Source organism: Bubalus bubalis, chromosome 9 (genome assembly GCF_019923935.1).
Source record: "Bubalus bubalis isolate 160015118507 breed Murrah chromosome 9, NDDB_SH_1, whole genome shotgun sequence".
Taxonomy (NCBI): domain Eukaryota; kingdom Metazoa; phylum Chordata; class Mammalia; order Artiodactyla; family Bovidae; genus Bubalus; species Bubalus bubalis.
The window spans coordinates 35,260,897-35,286,342 of NC_059165.1; the positions used below are offsets into that span (position 1 = coordinate 35,260,897).

A 25,446-nucleotide genomic window follows, 5' to 3' on the forward strand; every position below is an offset into this window, starting at 1 on the left:
GTATGTCAATGCTACTCTCTCAATTCATCCCATCCTCACCTCCCCCACCCCATGTCCACATGCCCATTCTGTGCCTGCATCTCTATTCCTGACCTGCAAACAGGTTCATAAGTACCATTTTTCTAAATTTCACATATATGAATTAATGTATGATATTTGTTTTTCTGACTGACTTCACTGTGCATGACAGACTCTAGGTCTGTCCATGTCACTACAATAGTGCAATTTTGTTCCTTTTATGACTGAGTAATATTTCATTGTATATATGTACCACATCTTTATCCATTCCTCTGCTGATGGCCACTTAGGTTGTTTCCATGTCCTGGCCATTTTATATAGTGTTGCTATGAACACTGGGGTGCATGACTCTCTCTGTCTAGGGGTAGAGTCACTACTTAGTGAAATAGCTACTTTGCAAAGCCCACCTTGCCCCACAAGCAGGAGTAAATACTGGGAAGGAAGAAAAGAATCAAATGGAAAGGGGCATATGTGATGGATTTGTCAAGGGCAAAGACTGCTTCATGGGGCTGGTGAAAACACCCACAGGAGATGAGAATGGAAAAGTCTTTCCAATCAAAAATCTTTAAAACATATTTACCTCTTTCTTCAATTCACCAGCATCTTCTGAGGGCCTACCATTCTCCTTTCCCACTGTTTGATGTTCCCAGTATATACATACACCATACACACACACATAAATATACTTGTAGGACACACAGAAGTAAAAGTCCCTCCCAGGACTGAAGGAAACCCTTTAGCACATCTGAAACTCCCCAGCCAAGCAATGGGAAGATTCAAGCCAGAGAAGAGCAGCCTGAATAAGAATCAGATGTCTCAGAATTAAACTCTCAAGATTCAAATCCTGATTCAGTACTTTTGAGAGCTCGGAGAGGTTTCTTAATCCAGCTAAACTTCTGTTTCTCTATCTGGAAAATGCAAGTGATAATATTTACTTACTCATGGTGTGAGGATTGAAGTTAGTAGCAAAATTTACCTAACAGATCACCATGACTATTATTATTATCAACATTATTTGCCATGGGAAACACAGATGAAATAATAGTAGCTACTAGACACTGAATTTCTACCAAGATGCCAAAGCTATTTAATCTTCCTAACAGTACAATGAGGAAGGCACCATGATCATTTTCCTTTTACAGATGAGGAATCTAGGTATATAACTGCATAAGGTGCATAGCTAACAAGTGTCATCTGAAATATGTCAGGAGAATTGTCACTCCTGGGAGACCCTCTAGCTCACAGAATAAACTTCTTTAACAGAAAAATAACAGTCAATTCCCACCTTCTTTTAAGAGGCATTGTGCCATGTCTAAGCTTATCTAAACCCTCTTTGTGTTTATGTATGTTTCCTGCCTCAGCTCTCTGCTAGTGATTCCATAGGACTTTCTTTTATTTTTTCCTGTATTTACTTCACTCAAATCACCTGTTAATATCTCCCTGGGCTGATACATCCACATTGGACAGAAAGTCAATTTTCTCCTTAGGCTTATGTTTCTAATTCTGGCTTCATACAGTGATCCTTTGTCCCCAGTCCTTTACTGGACTGTGCTTAAGTGGTATTTTGTCTTCCTGAGGTGTGACTGCTAGAATTACACCCCATGTTTCTAGGTAATTTGAGAAGCTGTGTTTTTAAATAAGCCCCACCCTCAAGAAGCTTAGAATACAGGTAAGAAGACTAATATGCTGACATAATGCTTGTTTGACAATGCAGGTGTACTTTATCTCCTACCGGCCATTCTTTATCTCATCATCTCTTCATTCTTTCTGGAGTTATTTCTCCACTGAACTCCAGTTGTATACTGGGCACTTACTGACCTGGGGAGGTCATCTTTCAGTATCCTATCTTTTTGCCTTTTCATACTGTTCATGGGGTTCTCAAGGCAAGAATACTGAAGTAGTTTGCCATTCCCTTCTCCAGTGGACCATGTTTTGTCAGAACTCTCCACCATGACCCGTCCACTTTGGGTGGCCCTACACAGCATGGCTCATAGTTTCATTGAGTTAGACAAGGCTGTGGTCCATGTGATCAGATTGGTTAGTTTTCTGTGTGGTTTCCAGTCTGTCTGCCCTCTGATGGAGAAGGATAAGAGGCTTACTGAAGCTTCCTGTTGGGAGAGACTGACTGAGGGAAAACTAGGTCTTGTTCTGATGGGCGGGGCCATGCTCAGTAAATCTTTAATCCAATTTTTTTGTTGAAGGGCAGGGCTGTGTTCCTTCCCTGTTATTTGATCTGAGGCCAAACTATGGTGGAGGCAATGAATATAATGGAGACCTCTTTCAAAAGGTCCCATGCAGGCACTGCTACTCTCAGTGCCCCCAACCCTGCAGGAGGCCACTGCTGACCCACGCCTCCACCGGAGACTCCTGGACACTCACAGGCAAGTCTGGGTCAACTATTACTTGGGGCCCCCAGATCAGAGACCCTCAATATGAGGTCTAGGAGAATATGTTGCCTGAACAATTTAGGGACCATGCCCCATCACAGCAGGAAGTAGTTATGGAATGAAAATGACATCCCTTTCCCTTGGCAACATAATTCTCCTAAAAGAAAAGGGGGAAATGAGAGAGTCAATTCCTAGACAGATTGATAAGAAGTCCAGGTCTCTGAGGAGGAGAGAGGGCTCTGGGGCTCTGGAGGAGGAGGAGATAAGGGTCTGAAATTCTCAAGGAGGAGGAAAGGACAAACATCTTTTTTTTCTCTACATTCCTTAGTCTTTGTCACATAAAACATTTTTATCTTTAAGCCCTGAACTGATGATTACACAACAAACAACTTAGTTTAAACTCTGTACTAAGGATTATACAACAACAATGTATCCTGCTTAAAGACAGTTTCTCCTTCCTGAAAACCTTCTGCTATCTTAAAATGTAAACTATGGGAGTGGATCTAGTAAGATCTTTACAACCTTGAGACATTCTTTTGATTTACTGTAATAACTAATTAAAAAAGTATATAACTCCCTTGCTAACACTAGCAAGAGGGGCACTCTCCATCCCCCTTCTGATGTCTATGCCAGAAGCTTTCTCTGTCCTTTTTTATACTTTAATAAAACTCTGCTACACACACACACACAAAAGAGCCACCTAGACAGCATATTAAAAAGCAGAGACATTACTTTGCCAACAAAGGTCCATCTAGTCAAGGCTATGGTTTTTCCAGTAGTCATGTATGGATGTGAGAGTTGGACTATAAAGAAAGCTAAGTGCCAGAGAATTGATGCTTTTGAACTGGTGTTCAAAAGTGGTGTTGGAGAAGATCTTGAGAATCCCTTGGACTTCACGGAGATCAGACCAGTCAATTCTAAAGGAAATCAGTCCTGAATATTCATTGGAAGGACTGATGCTGAAGCTGAAACTCCAATACTTTGGCCACCTGATGCAAAGAACTGACTCATTTGAAAAGACTCATGCTGGGAAAGATTGAAGGTGGGAGGAGAAGAGGACAACAGAGGATGAGATGGTTGGATGGCATTACCGACTCAAGGGACATGAGTTTGAGCAAGCTCTGGGAGTTGGTGATGGACAGGGAAGCCTGGCATGCTGCAGTCCATGGGGTTGCAAAGAGTCAGACATGACTGAGCTCCTGAACTGAACTGCGCAAATAAATTCTATAAATTGAATTGACACCAGAAAATATGGTTGTCAAATGGAAACCTACTATATGCCTTTATCCAGAAAGGTTGAGGTATAAACTAATTTTTCAAATTGCCAAATGAAAACTAGTTATTGTTTTCTGAGGACAGAACAAATAGACTTGCACGATAGAATACTCCAAATTGTCATTTTTGGTGTAGCTATATCATTAAAAAAAAATAAAGTGTGCAGGATAATCTTGTTATTTAAAGACATGGAGGTAAATCCCAGATGAAACAGCTAAATGGGATTAAAATAATTTTTCTGGAGACAATGTAGCAGCAGGAGGTTAGTATGGAAGGATCAGGGTAGAGCTGTTTAGCTATAAGATAGCTGAACACTTGTACAAATTACTTTATCAAATAATTAAATACCTTTTGCAAAGTATTCAATGCTCACTTGCTAAAATATACAAGTGCAGAAATAAATAATTAACCTGAGGATAATACAGCTATGATATATGGTTAATACTGAGATATGGGCCAATTTAGAGTTTGACCACTAGTGAAATATCCACTCTCTATATATCAAAAAGAGTTTAAAATAAAGTCAATGATGCAGTTTATTTGTTTAATCAGAAAACTTGTCAATCTTGAATCACTTAGAATGGAGTTTCCTCCCTTCAACTTGATAATATTATTTGCTTTCTTTTTTCCTACACATTTATTATCTGTGTTATTTATAAGACAATCAATCCTCTACAATTAATCCAAAAACTCTTTGATGAAAGGTCTGTATTTTCTTCAATTCTTATCTCCTATAGTCACTGCATACTGTAGATACATGATGAATGAAGAAAGAAAGGAGAGAGGGGGGTCAGTTAAAAGAAACAAGTTGGGCAATTTATATCTAGTGTTCATGCAAACAAGTGTTTTAAAACCATCCTGAACTTTGGCAGCTTTTTATTTTTTTTGGTGGCTTTTCTATTCTTTGGATGTTTTTATTTAATTATACAATAATAATCTCAGAAGCTCATGGTTTCAATTTATCTGATTTTAAAAAAAAGCTAGGCATTACCCCTCAGAGTATTTAATTAAACATTTTTATCAATCACACTGAATAAATATACAGTCACAAGTACCACTGGTTGGTATTTAAAAAACTGGCATATATTAAAGCCCCAGTTTGGGTATGCAACACATTAGCTTCGGTTAGCAAACATAGCAATTGTTTTTCCTAAGAAAATTGTTTCTTTTAATTAAAGCATTTGCTCTTCTCTTAGCACTCTACAATGTGTGACGCAAAATAAACATAAAATAGTTACTGCAGATTTTTCCTTCAGCTTTCTCAGTCCAGATTTAGAATAAATTGACTCAGAATAATTTCTTCAGGGCTTATTTACTTGGAATGGGAGAAAAATATACTACTGGCAATTTTGATAATCAGAAAAACTACTTTATCAATAAATCATACTATCTATCCTAAGAAAACTCCTATAGAAAACATGATGAGATACTAAGAAGTGGGAGAAGAAATCTCCAGCTATATATGGAATGCCTGTTGAAAAAATTTAGTCACACGGGAACATGATGTTTGAAACATTGAAGATCTGATAGAAACAAAGAATACGGATCTTGAACCTAAGGTAATCTACCAGAGCTGGATGTTCTTTCTCTTTGAAATACTGCCATTAGTTAAGGGTGAAGTATTTACTTTTCATATTTTAAACTAATCTCTGGATCATAACATAAATTGACTTATACTTCAATTACAGTTTAGAAATGTTGCAATTCTTTAGTACCCCTTCTCTTTCTTTCTCTCCACATATATTTAACACATGTTCCAGACCCACTTTTTAAACATGAGTATTGGATGAAAGAATGTTCATGCAGTATGGCTGAACCATCAAAGAAAGTGTGATTCTGCTGGATTTTCTCTTCAAGTATTATTAGAGATTTTAGGAGCCCTAGGAATCAATTCCTCTTACAGAACTACTTCCAATGGAAAGTAAGTATAGAATTGCCGGTCTACACATTCATCTGTGTGACTAAAGCTTTTAAAGAAAAATAATCAATGAAACCATTTTATATGCCACCAAATACTGGTATCATTTTTTTTTTTAAACAAGTCTTTAGAATTCACTGGGTTTTTTTAGCTTTGGCTGAAAGAAACAAAAGTCCACCCTACCTCCCAACACTGTGTATAGTGAAAATAAAAGTCGTTCAGTCATGTCCGACTCTTTGCGACCCCATGGACTATATATACAGTCCATGGAATTCTCCAGGCCAGAATACTGGAGTGGGCAGCCTTTCCCTTCTCCAGGGGATTTTCCCAACCCAGGGATCAAACCCAGGTCTCCCGCACTACAGGCAGACTCTTTACCAGCTGAGCCACAAGTGAAGCCAACACTGTGTATGAGTGTGTATAAAACAGTAGGTCACAAAACGAAAGACACAAAGTTCCTCTTTCCTCTTAAGAGCCCAGAATTAGGAATTAGAACCAAAAACTACACTCTCTGTCTACCTCTTTTAACATGGGCAGGTAAGCCCGCCACCTGCCTCATGTCTGTCCTTTCCCCACATTCTTTGTGCCTCTCCCTCTACTTAATAGATGAAGAGTCTTTTCATTCTAAACTAAGTCTTTACTTTCATTCTCATTTTGAAAAAACAAAACTGGAATGCCTAGAGTTTGTTTTACCAACTAGTAGGAAAACCTCTGTCAAAAATCCAAAGAAGTTGACTAAGTCAACGAGCATTGTGGGACCTAATCAAGTCGCTTGAGGACTTCCCTGGTGATCCAGTGGTTAAGAATCTGCCTGCCAATGCAGAGGACACGAGTTCCATCCTGGTTCAGGAAGATCCCACAACTAAGCCCATGCATCACAATTACTGAGCCCATGCTCTAGAGGAGTCTGCAAGATGCAACTACTGAAGCCCATGTGCCCTGGAACCCGTACTCTGCAACAAGAGAAACCGCTGCAACCAGAAGCCCACGCACCGCAACTAGAGTATAGCCTCCACTTGCCACAACTCGAGAAAACCTGCGTGCAGCAGTGGGAACCCAAAACAGCCACAAATAAATTTAAAAAAATTTTAACAAGTGTCGTAAGAAAGGAATGCTGCTGCTAAGTCGCTTCAGTCATGTCCGACTCTGTGCGACCCCATAGACGGAAGCCCACCAGGCTCCCCCATCCCTGGGATTCTCCAGGCAAGAACACTGGAGTGGGTTGCCATTTCCTTCTCCAATGCATGAAAGTGAAAAGTGAAAGTGAAGTCGCTCAGTCGTGCCGGACTCTTAGCGACCCCATGGACTGCAGCCTACCAGGCTCCTCCATCCATGGGATTTTCCAGACAAGAAGAGTACTGGAGTGGGTTGCCACTGCCTTCTCCAAAGAAAGGAACAGGTGACATAAAATGAGCCTTTCATGATCACATATCCTCCAGACAGCAGGCATACAGGAAAGGTCACCTGGTCCTCTTATCCATAGAGCAGAGCCTCCAAATACCATTAATAAATACACTCCACAAGCAAAGAAATAAGAGCATTATGGATCTAAAGCACTATAATGGGAATAAAACAACCAGAATTCAGTGTGGGGTAAGAAAATTAGTTTTAAAGTTAAAATACCTAGGATTCAATTTCTGACAGAACCAGTTAGCCAAGTAACCCTGAGAAAATAACTTAACCTCTATAGGTGTCTATTTCAACATCTGTAAGATGGAGATAGTATTATCTACTTGGTAGGACTGGTGAAGCAAAGGAGATAATGCATGTAAAGCTTATGACACAATGACAACTCGTCTTTACCAAGTTTGTCTACGAGCTCGGTGATGGGAAAGTTACTCATCAAGTGTAATTCAGAGAAGAATGCAAAAGAGTATCTGTCATTCCCTAGTGTGGTCAAGCTTTCTGGACTATCTGTCCCTGTAGTTTCTTCCTCAAAATGTAGAGTGCCAGAATAAAGGACATTTGCTCAATAGGCAGCTTGAAGACTGCATGGAACACCTCTCTTCCACACCCCCAAGATGGATTAACTTCTATTTATCTTCTCATTCTGAGCTTGGGTGCTTCAAGAAGCATTAGCTTACATGATGGACTGCCTCCCAAAGGCTAGGTCAGGCCAGCAATCCCTCTAATTAGTCCAGAAGCTATGCCCTGTGCTCTAATATAAATCACTACTTTGTCACATCTTTTTTTTTTAATCATAGTGGGAGAGTCTTTAGAGCAGGGAACATTTTTCAGTAACTACTTCACCTCTAGCAATCCATAGAAAATCTGACAAATGAGTGGCCAGGGCTAACATTTGCCATTTGTTTTTTAGTAACCCAGCACCTAAAAACCCTCTGACTTTGGGTAAAAACTCCTGTGCATGAGAATTGGTAGCAGTCAGGGATGACAGAAGTCACACTGTACCAGAAATTTTCATTTCTAACACCTAGAAGTTAGGCCTTGAGCATGAGTCCTAGGGTTGGCCAACTGGACACCCTTATCCAGGACTCTGAAGCCACAGGAATGAAACAAAGCGCATGAGACAGAGATTATTCACAGTGGCATCTGAGCAATTACATCATAAAAAGACCATGGACAAGCTCTGGCACCTACCTTACCAAGGTCTGTGTTGTCATTCACCTTGCATCCTCAGTCCAGGTCCTTGATCCTAGGAACTGTGCAGTTTTCTACAAATAAATCAAATTTCTGCTTAAATTGGTTGCTCATGACTTCTGTTGTTTACCACCAAGATACCTAAAGAAGGAAAGAATTTAAAATTTTAATAATGGGGTAGTCATATGGATAGAATGGTGCACAAATAATTAAATCAGCAAATTAAATCAGTAAAACAATAAAAGGAAGACTAGACTCAATCTCCATGGTATTCACTATTATTTCTCTCCTCCCTCCCATGAACTGGCCTGGCCTCCCAAGCCTTTCCTTAATAACAAATACATATATTTTTTAAATAAACATTCCGGTTTCCTAGAAACCCTGAAGATTCTTACATAATGTATAATAATGATTCCTAAGATATTTAATTATATTCAACTAGACTGAACTGGGAAGCCTGGCGTGCTGCAGTCCATGGGGTCACAAAGAGTCAGACACGACTAAGTGACTGAACTGAGACTGAACTGGCTGAAGCAGAAGACCCTGAAGCTCATTTATGTTTTTGAAACTCAGGAAAAGCTTAGAAGAAAGGAAATGACCATCTTTTCATTTACAAAACTTATCTGAGCTTACTATGATATTAAAGCTTGGGTTTCAATAAACAATCCTGTTTATGATTTTAAACAGCAGAGATCTTCCTCTGAGTATCCCTCAGGCACCTTAAATTCAACAAGCCTTTAAAAATTAATTTACCTCTTTAACTGTAAACATGGTTTGAAACTTTATTTATTCTTCATGTTCCAGATGAAAACATGACCATATGGATGGATGCCCCCAATTTTCACCTTCAAATTTCCTTAAAATCAGTTCAGAAATGTGATAAAACAAGTCTGTGTTACTACTAGAAAACATTTTTTTTAACTGTCCCATACAAGTGCCAGATATTTGGAGGCAATTCTATGAATACTGAAAAAGGACTCGAGACTGGAATTTCCATTACACAAATAAAATGCCAAAATGAGGAGTAAGTGGAGGAGCCCCCAGCAGAACTATACTCAGACCTCATACTCAAGAGAAGCAAATGAACTCGGAAAAAGAAAAACGAATTAATCCTATCAGAGCAGGTATTTTACATGGCAGCGTTACAATGTGGGAATCTCATTTTAAATCAGAGGAAATATAATGGCTTTGACTAATAGAGCATAGCGGATGCAACTCTGTGACTTTCAAGATTTTTTAAATGGCTAACAGATCATGCAATCTGTGCTCTATTCAATGGAACACCCTCTAAGAGAGCCCTGGGCCTCCATGTTAAATGTCTCACTGCTCTGAGAAGCCCATGTTGGGGGAGTCATGGGAGTGTTGAGCTGGTCAACACTTCCAGCTAAGTCCTGCCTCCAGGCATCCATGCCAAGGTGCCAGATGTATAACTGAGGCCAGTATGCCCAATGAGCCCTTCTACTAGCAGAATGTCATGGAGAGACCTCCCATCAATATGCTCTTGATCAAAAGAAAAATCAACTCGTGCCTTGCCTGAATGACTGACTCAGAAATTTAAGACAAATAATAAAATGACTGGTGGTGTAAGTCCCTATATTTGGGGATAGTTTCATATGCGGCTACAGAATTTGATAACAGAAATGGTAACACTAAAGGTACAACACGTGGCATGGATGTGGGAAACAGGAAATGAATAAAACCATGAAAGGATGCAAGCTAACTGTCAAGGGGCTTGAAGTGAGGAAAAAATATTTTGGAGGCTAGATGAAAAGAAATTATTATGCAATAGCAGAAAATTTGCCAATACTGCTCCCTGGACTGTAACATATACTTAATGAATCTGATGACTTACTAAGGCAATTTCTGTGGACTGTGTTGAAGATATCATCTGACCTATCCTCAATGCCTATAAGACAATGAAAGGGGAAAGCAATCAATCAAAAGATGATCTCTTCAATTTTTTTTTTAACAAAATTGTAAGGAAATGTAAAGGAACCCAGGAGAGTCTTTCCAAGCAACTCAAAGTTCTCAAAGATTCAGCCTTAGGGAAAAGATCAAATTCAGAGCATTGCAAATAAAACACAGTCCCAAAGAATCCTAGCTTTGACTGTAAAATCTTTCCTTAAGATGTGAGAAACTGTGACAACCTAGAGGGGAGGGATGGAGTGGGAGATGGGAGGGAGGTTCAAGAGGGAGGAGACATATGTATACCTACAGCTGATGCATGTTGATGTATGGCAGAAACAGACACAATAATGTAAAGCAATTATCCTCCAATTAAAATTAAATTTTAAAATAAAAAGCTCTGATTAAAAACATGTGAGAAAGATTTAAATCAGTACCTCAAACACCCTTTCACTTATACAGAGAAGCTTCTAAAGAATTCTAAGAGGATGCCTTACATTTTCAACTAGACAATAGTGCTTCTAAGATGGATAAGAATGCCAAAATCTGTAGGCAGAGAACAGATGAAGAAAGTTACTCAGCTGCAATATGGGCTGTGTTTTAGAGAAAGTACTACTCAGAAGACTGAACCAAGAGCTGTAGAGACTCATTCACAGAGAGCAAGAGGGAGCCCCCATTCATGAAACTGACAATGTGTACACAGCTGAATTTTGGAAGTGTTCTACTAGTGACTGTCATGTACCTCCCATTCCCCTTCTTCACTGAACAAGACTGGCTAGTGTGACTAGCTCCCATCACTGTACCTTGCCTGTATGTGTGTTGAAGGCGGGAAGGAGACAGGGCATTATTTAAGTTTGCAATTCTCCAGAGTAAGAATTATGCTCAATAGAGTGAGTTGCAGAGTTGAGCACTGGCACAGGAGAGCTTTGACCTGGAAGTGATACACATCGTTTCTGCTCACATTTTATTTCCTAGGATCAGTCAGGTGTCTACACTTAGCTTCCAAGGGCTGAGGGTTCATAATCCTCCCTGTGCTAGGAAGGAGGTAAGAACTAGATATTGGAGTGTATGAGTCATGTCTACCACAGGGGTACAGAAATACCAATACACTCCAATATACCTCCTCCAAGACTGAGATGTGAAAAATTAATTCTAAATGGTTCAAGAGCAGACATTCTGCTATTTCTAATTATTGTTCTTGCATTCTCTAACACAGTAGCCACTAGCCACATGCAGCTGTTAAAATCAAAGTAAACATTTAGTTCCTCAGTTGTATTAGCCACATTTCAAGTTGTCAGTAGCCACAGGTGGCTAGTAGCTCCCATAATACAAAGCGCAGCTATAGAAGATTTGCATCATTTCAGAAAATTCTACTGGACACTGCTGTCTCTGCAAAAAAAAAAAAAAAAACCAGCCAATATCTGGGGCTTTGCAGGACATATGGTTTCTGTAGTAACTACTCAAATTTGCTGTTGTAGTGTGAAAGTAGCCACAGCAATACGTAAGGGAATAGGTAGCATTGTGTTCTAATAAATCTTTATTAAAAAAAAAAAAAGAATTGTGCCCAAGTAACTGAACTCAAAGAGTACCATCTGGTCCAGGACATGAGTTAAAATGAGATCCTGGATCTCAAGCCAGATTGAAGGCAGATTCTGGTAGTGAAAGTGGATACAAAATCTTTGATACTTCTCTCAACAAGAGGTAGGGCTTACATACCCTCCCTTGAAGTGAAGTAAGCTAGTGGATGCTTCAACTAATAAGCAGAAATGATGCTGAATGACTTCTAGAGGATAGCACATAAAAGGCCATGCCATCTTCTGCTGTATTGAATGGAAGTCTGACCATCTCAAGGTTGCCATCATGAAGAGACCTCTATAAGCAATCTGGTTGACAATTCCAGCTGAGTCCAGCCTTACAGCCATCCCCACCCAGGCTCTGGAATATCAGTGAAACCATCCCAGAGGGGTCAGAGCAGCCCTCCACTAGCTGGATCCTAGTGAGGTGACCACCATTCACACCACATGGAAGAATCACCCGGCCAAGCCCTAGCTAAATACTCAACTCAGAAAAGCATAAGATGTAATAGAATGTTGTCTTAAACTAACAAGATTTCGGGTCATTTGTCATATAGCCACAGATAAGTGGAACACTTACTGAAGCTTCTAGAGTGTTTACCACATACTCTAGGCCATGTATCAGAAGTCCCACTGTGAGGATGATAATTGGTACCTATTATAAATCATAAACCAAGTAATGTGGGAGCTGCTGCTGGCAGTGCCGCTAAAAGGAGGAGTTAGTCTCAGCTGATTTCAGCAAATCATAAAGTAAAAACCCCTTTCTCTTTAAAGCATCACTCCTCCACAGATATATTCAGCAAGCCACAGTATCTTCATTATTCTTCACCAAGCTTCCAGCTGGGAAAACTAAATTAGAGAATTTTTTCCCTCTCTCCTTTTTTTCTTTTTTTGGCCTTTCTATGAAATATACATATACATACATACATATATATATGTATGTAAGTACTCAAAAAACTAACAGAATTGAGTTTAAATCTAAATTCCTGACAAACATCAATGTAAACAGACAACAATCTCTGGGTATACAGGAAAACTGAGAAACTGAAAACAGGGGGAATAATTCCTCTCTGATCCTACTGGGAAAGCCTCCTTGCTTTAGAAAAGCCCTCCTGAGAACAACTAGAAATGTGGATTAAGTTCTTTATCCAGAGTCCAACATTCTGGGGTCACTTACTCAACCATCTCTATGATTTGCCAAACACCTCAATTGAGAGGCTAGGAAACTGAAAATCTAAGCAGAAATTTTTGAGTTCAACTCCTTTATTCATTCATATGAAAAATCTGATGGGTCACCAAATTGTAGAGCCAAATTGTAATCATTAAAAACAAAAAACTTTCAGAAAATAATATAAAAAACTATTTATTCCACTGTGGGAATTGTGACATAGGCTTGGACAGGCAGAAAAGCACAGTGCTACCGAAAGTGTTCAGCTGAACTTCAGCAAAATGTTCACTTATCAAGAGACACCAAGTAAGAAATGAATAAACAAGTCATGGACTTGGAAAAAGGATTTGCAGGATACAAAAGCCCTGTATTTGGATGAAAGAACTCCCATAAATTAACAAAAAAAATACCCTAAAATTCCTAACTTATAACATGGATACAAGACTTAAACAGATATTGACAAAAAAACAAATTTAATTATCCAAGAAAATAAGAACATGTACTCAATATTATTAGTCACCAAGAAAAAATAAGTTAAATACCACATTGAGACACTACTTCTGACATGACAGATGGCTAAAAACAGAATGCTGGTGAGGAAGTGGAACAATGGTCTCTCTTTGTTGGTAAGAATGTAAAAGATACAACCATTTTGGAGGACTGCTGACATTTTTTGATAAGTAAAATACAGATCTACCTATAGCCCACCATGTCTAGTCCTGGTTATCTATTCAAGATAAATGGAAACATGTATCTATACAAAGACTTATACAAGAATGTTTACAACAGTCTTCTTCACAACAGCCAAATATTACAAAAATCCAAACATCCATGAACAAGACAATGGATAAACCAATTGTGGCTTAGCCACACACTGGAATACTACTCGGCAATACAAAATAAAGTACTGATACACTTACATTATTTGTTCCACAAATTCTACTTCCAGAAATTACAGAGCTAATGAATTCAGAAGATGTGAAAAATTTAACTAAAAGATAGTCAGCACAGCACTTTTATAATATTAATAGTAAATAAATGAATCAACGAAGCTCCTCAAATTAAGAAGTAAATTAAATCAACTGTGGTTTATACCTGAAATGAGAAAATACAGAAAACTAAAACTGGGGATGCAGTTTTATAAAAAAACTGGTCACACCATTTTATTTGAACAAGTCAACTTACAATATAATATAAAGGATAATATGTTATAGACATATATAAACTTATACTTAACAATATGTACTTGTATATATATGTATCCTTTTTGTGATATGCTAGTATCCAAAGCATATGCATACACATGTATACAAGTAGAGAGGATGAGAGGTGGGGAGAAGCAAGTCATGCTGGAATACTACTCTGGAGCATCTTTCTTCAATGACATTGCTAAATCTTGTTTTGTTTTTAACAGATGTTAATTGCTAATAAAAACCATAATCTAATAAAAATTCAGTCTACAGATCAACTAAAATATGCTTAACTATATGCCTTTTATGCAATCTATTCATTAAAATGAATCAGAGTTTTTCAACAGATGCTCTTCAGTAATCTAATTACAACTGCCACTTCTCCTAAATCTGATGTGAAGTCAGCCCCCTTTTCTATTGATAGGTCTAGCAAGAAGAAAGTACCATTTTCACTGACTGAACTCTCCATAGAATACCTTTTAATCCAGTTTTCCCTTACACCAGGGTAAGCAAACTTTTTCTATAAATGCGAAGACAGTAAATATTTGGGGCTTTGGAGGCTATTGGTCTCTATCCAATTTGGCATGGAGAACACAGTTTGCTGGCCCCTGCCCTATATAATGTAACTATAGTAATGACTCAAAGAGTAATGGAAATATGGAATGAATAGAATAGAAATGGTATGGACAAGATTAAAAAAATGATAAATAAGTAGATTTTTATACCTGAAGCTCATTTTGTAAATGTGAGATATTTTGCCAAAATGTTGGTAATGTGCTTTTTTCTTATTTTAATATGCAACCTCTAGCCAATAGTTAAAATATTTAAGTCAAAGAAATATCCTGTACTAGGAAGAAGAATTATATTTTAAGACTTTTTAAATAAATATATATCTTTGGAAAGATACAAACCAATTTGATAATAGCAACTATCTCTGAAAGTTAAACTGATGAGATAAGTAACTACATAGTTGGGAAAATATGGGGAATGGAAACAGAAACAAGATAATTCAAACATATAGTTTTTGGAACATATTGATTCATTCCTCTATCATTCCCTATTTAAGTCCCAAGGTAAGAAGAACAGGTAAATAGAGAATATTCTTGTTTCCAACATTTTCATACTGAACTTTGTAAATATTTCAACCTGATATATTTATAGATAATGACTTTTTGCCTCAATTAAGATAATCTTTTTACACAACCATTTTTACAAGATAAAAATCTTCAAACAAGTCTTCTCTATTTTAGATATTCTTAACACCTTTCACCAAATATTAACACTGAAAACTCACAGAACTCCTCAAACTCAATTCATTCCAGCAAAGTAAAAAAGAAATTTATACTCCTATTCAGTTATTCAGTTAAAAAGGGCTTCCCTCATAGCTCAGTTGGTAAAGAATCCGCCTGCAATGCAGGAGACCCTGGTTCGATTCCTGAGTCGGGAAGATCCCCTGGAGAAGGGATAGGCTACTCACTCCAGTATTCTTGGACTTCCCTTGTGGCTCAGCTGGTAAAGAATCCACCTGCAATGTGGGAGTCCTGGGTTGGGAAGATCTCTTGGGAAAGGGAAGGGCTACCCACTCCAGTATTCTGGCCTGGAAAATTTCATGGACTGTATAGTCCATGGGGTTGCAAAGAGTTGGATGAGACTTTCACTTTCACTTTCAGTTAAAAATAGGAGCTCCATCAAAAACTGTTTCCTACAGTTTGAAATATTGCAAACTACCATTATAGAATTTCAAACTGAAATCTTGTATACCATTAGAGGAATAATATTTAATTTGTTCTGATCTTCCCTTGTTTTAAAAGAGGTGTTCTGCAATACCTACCCGTTCATAAATTTTGTTTTAAGCAATTATATTTTAATAAGCAGTAAGAGCTGATGTTTCTTGGTGCTCCATTCACAAATACATTGATTATTTCAAACTGATTTTGAAAAAGATGCAACAAAAATTTTAGATGACTCATTACCAAAATGTTCAGTATCATGGAAGAATATTTATGTTTATTTTCAAATATTTCAAAGTCTAAAGTATTTCCAACATCTGTTTAATTATGGGTAGCAAAGATAGATGGAAAGCACCTCTGCTAGCTAAAATTACTTTTTTGTTCTTATTCGGAAGAGCTTCTCACATAAAAATTTTGTAGTTCAGTTACTCTAAGTTGTGTATGTATTTAAACTGTAAAAATTTGACAACTCTTAATTCTGTTACCATTGATAGATATGCTTTACTTCACTTCAGTTCAGTCACTCAGGTGTGTCCAACTCTTTGTTACCCCATGAATCACGGCACGCCAGGCATCCCTGTCCATCACCACCTCCCTGAGTTCACTCAAACTCACATCCTTCGAGTCGGTGATGCCATCCAGCCATCTCATCCTCTGTCGTCCCCTTCTCCTCCTGCCCTCAATCCCTCCCAGCATCAGAGTCCTTTCCAATGAGTCAACACTTCGCATGAGGTGGCCAAAGTACTGGAGTTTCAGCTTTAGCATCATTCCTTCCAAAGAAATCCCAGGGCTCATCTCCTTCAGAATGGACTGGTTGGATCTCCTTGCAGTCCAAGGGACTCTCAAGAGTCTTCTCCAACACCACAGTTCAAAAGCATCAATTCTTTGGCACTCAGCTTTCTTCACAGTCCAACTCTCGCATCCATACATGACCACTGGAAAAACCATAGCCTTGACTAGACAGACCTTTGTTGGCAAAGTAATATCTCTGCTTTTGAATATGCTATCTAGGTTGGTCATAACTTTCCTTCCAAGGAGTAAGCATCTTTTAATTTCATGGCTGCAATCACCATCTGCGGTCATTTTGGAGCCCCAAAAAATAAAGTCTGACACTGTTTCCACTGTTTCCCCATCTATTTCCCATGAAGTGATGGGACCAGATGCCATGATCTTTGTTTTCTGAATGTTGAGCTTTACGCCAACTTTTTCACTCTCCTCTTTCACTTTCACCAAGAGGCTTTTTAGTTCCTCTTCACCTTCTGCCATTAGGGTGGTGTCATCTGCATATCTGAGGTTATTGATATTTCTCCCGGCAATCTTGATTCCAGCTTGTGCTTCTTCCAACCCAGCGTTTCTCACAATGTAGTGTAAGTCAAATAAGCAGGATGACAATATACAGCCTTAACGTACACCTTTTCCTATTTGGAACCAGTCTGTTGTTCCATGTCCAGTTCTAACTGTTGCTTTCTGACCTGCATATAGGTTTCTCAAGAGGCAGGTCAGGTGGTCTGGTATTCCCATCTCTTTCAGAATTTTCCACAGTTGATTGAGATCCACACAGTCAAAGGCTTTGGCATAGTCAATAAAGCAGAAATAGATGTTTTTCTGGAACTCTCTTGCTTTTTCCATGATCCAGCACTTACCCCCAATGAATACTAAGCGCATGGCTCCAAGTTTTCTTAACTTAGTAACAACAGTGTTTGTCTGTGATGCCATGTTCTATAATTTTTAGTAATACAGCAAAACCAGATAATTTCATTTTGAATGGTGAGTCTTTTAACTAAATTTCACAAAAGCATCCACCATAATATCAGACATTTCACATTTGACAAAACGAATGTCCAAAGCCTTTACTTTGAATCCATAACTTGGATTGGGGGAAAAAAAAAAAAAAAACAACAAAAACTGATCCACCGTTGGAATTAATCAGTTTTCTGTTTGAAGGATCTGAACACTCTGGTATAAACATGATATCATTTAATGATTGGAGATTTTTTCCGCTTAAAAAAAAAAAAAAACACATTTACAGCTACTGTTTAAGTTTTCATACTTGCTCAGAATAAAAATTGAATAAAAGCTATTTTAAACAGCCATTTTATCTAAATGATAAATGATATTTCACAGTGACATGTAAACATATCATCTGCAGCTGCACATTAAATCACAGTCTTCAGGCACATTCCTTTTAATAGAATTATTAACTTCTGAAGTTAATTCTGATATTCCTTAGCACATTTGTCTTCTGTTTCTGATGACAATTACTACCCACCATGGGGACCACAGTGATATTCAACAAGTATTTTGCATAAGCTAAATGTTCTTCATCAACTTTTTGGACAAACAGAAATTTAGTACCTAATTTTTTCAAGTATGCACTTCCAACTTTTGAGTTCATTGTACTCAAAAAGATTTATTCAAAACTTAATAAATACAAATAAAATACATATTTGTATATCTGCACATATAATACACATCAATATGACTCTAACAATAAAGTTCAGAATACTTTCAGTATTCTCAGCTACTCTTTTCTGAATATATTTCACATACACTTAACCAGTAAGTGTCATGTTACCCACTGATTCCTCCAACTAGTGATCTCACAACTTCACCCACCTCACTGGCCACAGCACAACCATCTGGCACACCAGGGAGAAAGAACAATGAACCTTTCTTCCATGGGTAGCAAGAAATCAATTAGCAGGCCCTAATTATTCTTGGGAGGTAGTTTTACCAGGTAAACAAAAAGGGTAAAAAACATAAACAGATCACAGCTGAGTATTTTGTCTTATTTTGCTATGTTCCGCATATTTAATCATGTAATAAAACATAGCCTCAACGGCATGGCAGAAGCTGGGTGGTCAGAGCAGAGGTCTATAAAATCTTAATAGGTGTACTTTTCCAAAAAATAGTTGGAAATTGGAATTAAAGAAATAACACCAAACCGCTCTGACCACCCAGCTTCTGCCATGCCATTGAGGCTATGTTAAGAGTTGGGCACAACTGAGCAACCTTACTTTCACTTTCATGCATTGGAGAAGGAAATGGCAACCCACTCCAGTGTTCTTGCCTGGAAAATCCCAGGGACGGGGAAGCCTGGTGGGCTGCCGTCTATGTGGTCGCACAGAGTCAGACACGACTGAAGCGACTTAGCAGCAGCAGCATAACAGCATTAAAACATAAAATACTTAGGGGTAAATTCAACAGGTATGTGGAAGAGCTACACACTAAAATCTATAAAGCACTGCTGAGATCGAATTTTAAAGACTAAATAAAGGCACAAGAAATCATGATCATGATTAGAAAACCCATTATCAGTAAGAATGCAGCGCTTCTAAAGTTGGCCTATTGAAAAGTCAATCAAAATATCAGGAGATTCTTTGTAGAAACTGAGGAGCTGATTCTAATTAATATGGGAAGACAAAGAAAAAAAAAAACAAACAATTTTGAAAATGAAGCACACAGTTGTATAATTTACAAGACTAGATTTCAAGACATCATAGTAAACAACAGAAATCAAGACAGTATGGTACTGGACAGACTCAAAAATCAAGGAACAGAATGAAGTGGGGTGGAAATACATACATACACGTATGTATAAATTTATTCATGTGATACTCTGAGAAAGGCAAAACAGCTGGTTCTGAAAACAGATTGCCAAAGAGCAGGGGTAAGAGTAGAAGGTTGATTGCAAAGAGATAAAAGAGAACAACTCAGTGACGATAGAAACATTGTATCTTGATTGTGCTGATGGTTATGTAACTGTATACATTTGTCAAGTCATGGAACTGAACATTCTTAAAAGGTGTATTTTATCATGCTGTGAAGAAGGCTGAGCTCCAAAGAATTGATGCCTTTGTTGTTGTTTTTTTTTATTTTATTTTTAAACTTTACATAATTGTATTAGTTTTGCCAAATTTGGAGAAGACTCTTGAGAGTCCCTTGGACTGCAAGGAGATCCAACCAGTCCATTCTGAAGGAGATCAGCCCTGGGATTTCTTTGGAAGGAATGATGCCAAAGCTGAAACTCCAGTACTTTGGCCACCTCATGCGAAAAGTTGACTCACTGGAAAAGAGTCTGATGCTGGGAGGGATTGAGGGCAGGAGGAGAAGGGGATGACAGAGGATGAGATGGCTGGATGGCATTACTGACTCGATGGATGTGAGTCTGGGTGAACTCCGGGAGTTGGTGATGGACAGGGAGGCCTGGCGTGCTGCAATTCATGGGGTCGCAAAGAGTCGAACACGACTGAGCGACTGAACTGAACTGAACTATCATGTATACATTTTATCTCAACAAAGGTAAAATTCTTACTTGCAAAGAAGAATAAGAAAAAGGAAACCTCAGCTGAGTATCATTGCCTCTTGGAAATACTTCTTGCCTTCATTATTTTCAGCCTGGCGTTTCCAGGTGAAACTTCAGCAGCTACATGGCCACTCTCCTTGTGGCTCTCCTCATGCCTAGAATCTGTGTTAAACTCAAAGATGTTCCTGTCTGTTCTTCCACTGGATTGAGCTCCTTGAGAGGTTTTTGGGTTCTTTACCAGCTGCGCCACCTAGGAAGCCCTTTAAAGTCACATCTAACACACAGATAATCAAATATTTTGGAGAAGGAAAGAATGAATGAATGAACAGAAAAGACACACTTTTCATTACAATTTGCTCTCCCAACCATGCCCTGGATTTGGAGGTGGGTATGGGGGAATGTTTTCCTTCATTGTTGACACCAAAGCTAATCTTAATTGTTTTTTTAAATGTCCTGAAATCCTGAAAGATGATGCTGTGAAAGTGCTGCACTCAATATGCCAGCACATTTGGAAAACTCAGCAGTGCCCACAGGACTGGAAAAGGTCAGTTTTCACTCGAATCCCAAAGAAAGGCAATGCCAAAGAATGCTCAAACTACTGCACAATTGAACTCATCTCACACACTAGTAAAGTAATGCTCAAAATTCTCCAAGCCAGGCTTCAGCAATATGTGAACTGTGAACTTCCAGATGTTCAAGCTGCTTTTGAAAAGGCAGAGGAACCAGAAATCAAATTGCCAACATCGCTGGATCATCAAAAAAGCAAGAGAGTTCCAGAAAAACATCTATTTCTGCTTTATTGACTATGCCAAAGCCATTGACTGTGTGGATCACAATCAACTGTGGAAAATTCTGAAAGAGATGGGAATACCAGACCACCTGACCTGCCTCTTGAGAAACCTATATGCAGGTCAGAAAGCAACAGTTAGAACTGGACATGGAACAACAGACTGGTTCCAAATAGGAAAAGGGGTACGTCAAGGCTGTATATTGTCACCCTGCTTATTTAACTTCTATGCAGAGTACATCATGAGAAATGCTGGGCTGGAGGAAGCACAAGCGGCAATCAACATTGCCAGGAGAAATATCAATAACCTCAGATATGCAGATGACACCACCCTTATGGCAGAAAGTGAAGAGGAACTAAAAAGCCTCTTGATGAAAGTCAAAGAGGAGAGTGAAAAAGTTGGCTTAAAGCTCAACATTCAGAAAACAAAGATCATGGCATCTGGTCCCATCACTTCATGGGAAATAGATGGGGAAACAGTGGAAACAGTGTCAGACTTTATTTTTTGGGGCTCCAAAATGACCGCAGATGGTGATTGCAGCCATGAAATTAAAAGATGCTTACTCCTTGGAAGTAAAGTTATGACCAACTTAGATAGCATATTCAAAAGCAGAGACATTACCTTGCCAACAAAGGTCTGTCTAGTCAAGGTTATGGTTTTTCCAGTGGTCATGCATGGACATGAGAGTTGGACTGTGAAGAAAGCTGAGTGCTGAAGAATGGATGCTTTTGAACTGTGGTGTTGGAGAAGACTTGAGAATCCCTTGGACTGCAAGGAGATCCAACTAGTCCATCCTAAAGGAGATCAGCCCTGGGATTTCTTTGGAAGGACTGATGCTAAAGCTGAAACTCCAGTACTTTGGCCACCTCATGCAAATAGCTGACTCATTGGAACAGACCCTAATGCTGGGAGGGATTGGGGGCAGGAGGAAAAGGGGACGACAGAGGATAAGATGGCTGGATGGCATCACCGACTCAATGGACATGAGTTTGAATGAACTCTGGGAGTTGGTGATGGACAGGGAGGCCTGGCATGCTGCAATTCATGGGGTCACAAAGAGTCGGACACGACTGAGTGACTGAACTGAACTGAAAATTATGTTTTAAAATGAACCTTGGATTTTGTTTTTCTTCAGGTCAACAGATCAGTAGTTGACTGCCACTGAAAAGATATTCTGTGACTCACAGTTCCTAAGAACAGGGGCCATGCCACGCCATGCAGGGCCACAAAGAGAAGTACCAGGGTAAGCTGGGGGGTAAAAGGAGTGAGCAGAACCAAGAGAAGGGTGGGTCACAGCCTTTACTGTGGTTTTGATGAGGGAATGGACACGGCAAAGTAAGCAGCTGAGTATGCTTAGCTAAGACTGGGTGGTTTCTGAGCAACTTCAGTGGGCTCTGGACTACAAAGTTGTCTCTAGTTTCCAGTACCTGGTCATGGAGTGATTCAGGGCAAGGGGGTTGTGCAAATTCCAGGAGCCTGAGAAAGGGAGGCAGAAAAGGAGGTAGAACTCAGGAGTGATCACCCTGCATATCAAAGGGATGCTGCCTGCCAAGTATTCCTTATCTCTAGGAAGGGGGCAGTCACTTTACCCTTCCTGCTCCCACAGCCTCCACCCCTATGGGTGAGACCCCATATGCCATACAAGAATAGAAAAAAATAAGAAAATGTAGTTAATTAAATTTAATATAGGATCTTTCTTGTATGTATTATAGTTTATTCTATAACTTTAGAATAAAATTGGAAGTGCATTGCTGGTTATCTAGATACTCTCACTATTTTTAGTCTACAAAATCCATCACATCTTGCTAAATATCAAGTGAAAAATTGCTTAGTGATGTGCTAAGGCATATTTCTCTATATTCTGCAATAAGCACTATGCAAACACTGAGAGAGATATTTAATTTGTGTATGGAAAGATGGATTACATAGTCAACTTCTTTAACTTTTATTTCCTACTGTGAATCAACAAAAGCTGCGCTTTAGTGCCTCCCGGAATAAGTAATAGAAAATGCCACAGACGCAAACTGCTGAGTTATCTTCACCCTTGTTCTTTTATTTAATATTATGTCCATGTTATTTCATTAAATATGAGATACAAGGGCTGAGAAAACACAATAGTGTGTCTGTGCATGTAAAGATATAGGAGAAATCAATTACGATATAATAGAAAGCATTATATTTTCTTACATACATTTTGTTTAAAGTATTAGGAAAAGACCACACTATAATATACCCCAAAATATATTTACTTTAATATAAACTCCACTATAACAAGCAAATATTTATCACTGTTCTAAGATCACTATTCTGTTTTCATTTCTAATATCTCTGTTACACATCTGCTTTTGGCATTATTCAGGGTTAAAGTTCGAAACAACAATAATTAAATATAAGGCCATCAAACACTTTCATCATAAGGTTCTCAACTGCTGGGTAAATGCATAAAATAACATTCACTTAGGAAATTGTGTTTTGTGTCTCAAAAGTCTCTCTCAATTGTCCTCTCATATCTAAAAATATATAAACATTGGCAAACTCTAAAAAATGTTTAAAACCTACAGTAACAATAGTAATATTAAATAGGTAATACTTGATATCTTACTATGTGCTTATCAAGTGTGATATTACCTCATTTATTCCTCCAAATGCTATATGAGGGATGTATTTATACTACCCCCATTTGCAGATGGAGAAACTGAAGGACAGAGAGATTAAGAAACTCACTCTGTCACTCAGCTCCCAAGTAGTAAATCCAGGATTTCAATGAAGGGTTCTCTGACTCCTGAACCTATACTTTTCACCACTCTATTAGGCTGGATCTCAAGTATAATCTGCTTGGTTGGAAGAATTTCCCCTAGAAACAGTGTTTAAAGCCCCATGGGTACTCACAAAATTGTACCCATACAAAATCTGACCTTAATGCACAAACTCGTTTCTTTAAGACAACACACTGTAAGATTTTTATTCTTGGCATAGCACAAATAGATTTTTTTTATATTTATGTAACTGGACAACGGAAGCGTTCCACTTTTCCTTGTGCCCTATTAAACCTGAATACAGCTGATTATGTGGCGTTTTGTGATATAATAAAGTGAAATAAGAATCATTTTCACATTGAAGGGACAGAAGTAAGTCATTCTAGAAAGACTCAAGTAACTGTAACAGGTACAGTAGAAGATGAGAATCTATTGTAAGTTTGAGAAAATACATTCCTATCATATATTAAGTACTTACAGTTTCCAATTTCTTGCTAGATATTTTACAGATATTACCTCTAATCAATCCTCAAAGCAATCTTGTAAGGTAGATATAGCTATTTGTATTTTATAGATTAGGGTTGGGCGAAAGGACCCTCATGAAAAGGTGGTTCCCATAGCCAGGGAAACAGAACCAGTCTCTGAACTCCTGGTTTGTGCAGGGTCTAGGTCTCCCCTATGGTGTGGTCACCACTGATGAGATCTCTGACAAAAGCAGCTAACTGTCACAGCCTGAATGTCAAGGTTGTTCCCCAGTCATGTTTTATTTGGTGCACCAAGTTTTTTTAGGGTTTCCTTGGTAGCTCAGCTGGTAAAGAATCTGCCTGCAATATGGGAGACCTGGGTTCAATCTCTGCATTGAGAAGATCCCCTGGAGAAGGGAATGGCTACCCACTCCAGTATTCTGGCCTGGAGAATTTCATGGACTATATAGTCCATGGGGTTGCAAAGAGTCGGACAGAACTGAGCAACTTTCACTTTTCAAGTATTTTAAGTAATTTTTAACTTAAGTTCCTTTGCTCACCAATTTGTTACAGTTTCCACACACACACCATCTCTTACACTCAGCTTCCAATACAGTTATATTAATTTTGTGGCTCCTAGAATAATTGAAGAAGCCTGGAGGAAGGTAATGATATCACATTATGTACAGTATCAAAATATTGTACATAAGCTGTTTACTAAATGCTTTACATGTATTATCCCACATTTAATCATCATAACCACCCAGTGTGTTAGATATGGTTACTCCATTTTACATATAAGAAATGTATTAATTTGCCTAAAGTCACACAGCTCTCTAATGGTATTTTAATCCAAGTCCGTATCACTCAAAATATATGTTCCTAATTTCTACTTGTATTGCTTCTACTACATGATTTCATTGTAAATGTTTTCATTAAAACAACTCCTGAACAATAGCTAAAAGCATCGGAATATGCCCTAAGAAGTAGCAAAGGAACATGACTAGCTAATCAGTGGACTCCCTTCCTTCGGAAAAGAATCCATCAAAATTTCAATTCAACTAAATGTTACACAGCTTCTATTGAAAAAAAGCCTTCATCCTAGGATGTTGACTTAATATCTTCTAGAGGATTTGAGGCTAAATATTCTGTCCTTTGATTTCACTCTTGAGTCAATGGCCCTCATGTCCTTCTGTCACTGTGAAGACTACAGTCTCTCCTCTCCAGACAGAAGAAGAGCAAGTGTGCTGGAAGGAAAGAGGCTGATGTATTAAAACGAACTGCAACCTGGGCATACGATTGATGGTGGCTTCAAGAGAAGGCGCTCTCCCATCCACTCACAAGTGTAATTTAAAGAGGATTTTTCAGG

At 38.5% G+C, this 25,446-nt stretch overlaps 2 long non-coding RNA genes across 4 annotated transcripts in view; one reads left to right on the forward strand and one right to left on the reverse strand.

Annotated features, from left to right (window-relative positions):
• LOC123335011 overlaps window positions 1-25,446 on the reverse strand; it is a 399,767-nt gene that overhangs the window by 234,854 nt on the left and 139,467 nt on the right. For all 3 annotated transcript variants that reach the window (XR_006641382.1, XR_006553227.2, XR_006553226.2), the window contains exon 2: window positions 8,197-8,337. This is a non-coding gene — a long non-coding RNA (uncharacterized LOC123335011). The remainder of the gene's footprint in view (window positions 1-8,196; window positions 8,338-25,446) is intronic.
• On the forward strand, window positions 5,021-9,284 carry LOC123335012. Its single transcript, XR_006553228.2, has 3 exons — window positions 5,021-5,239; window positions 5,441-5,601; window positions 9,001-9,284. It is a non-coding gene; the product is annotated as an uncharacterized LOC123335012 (long non-coding RNA).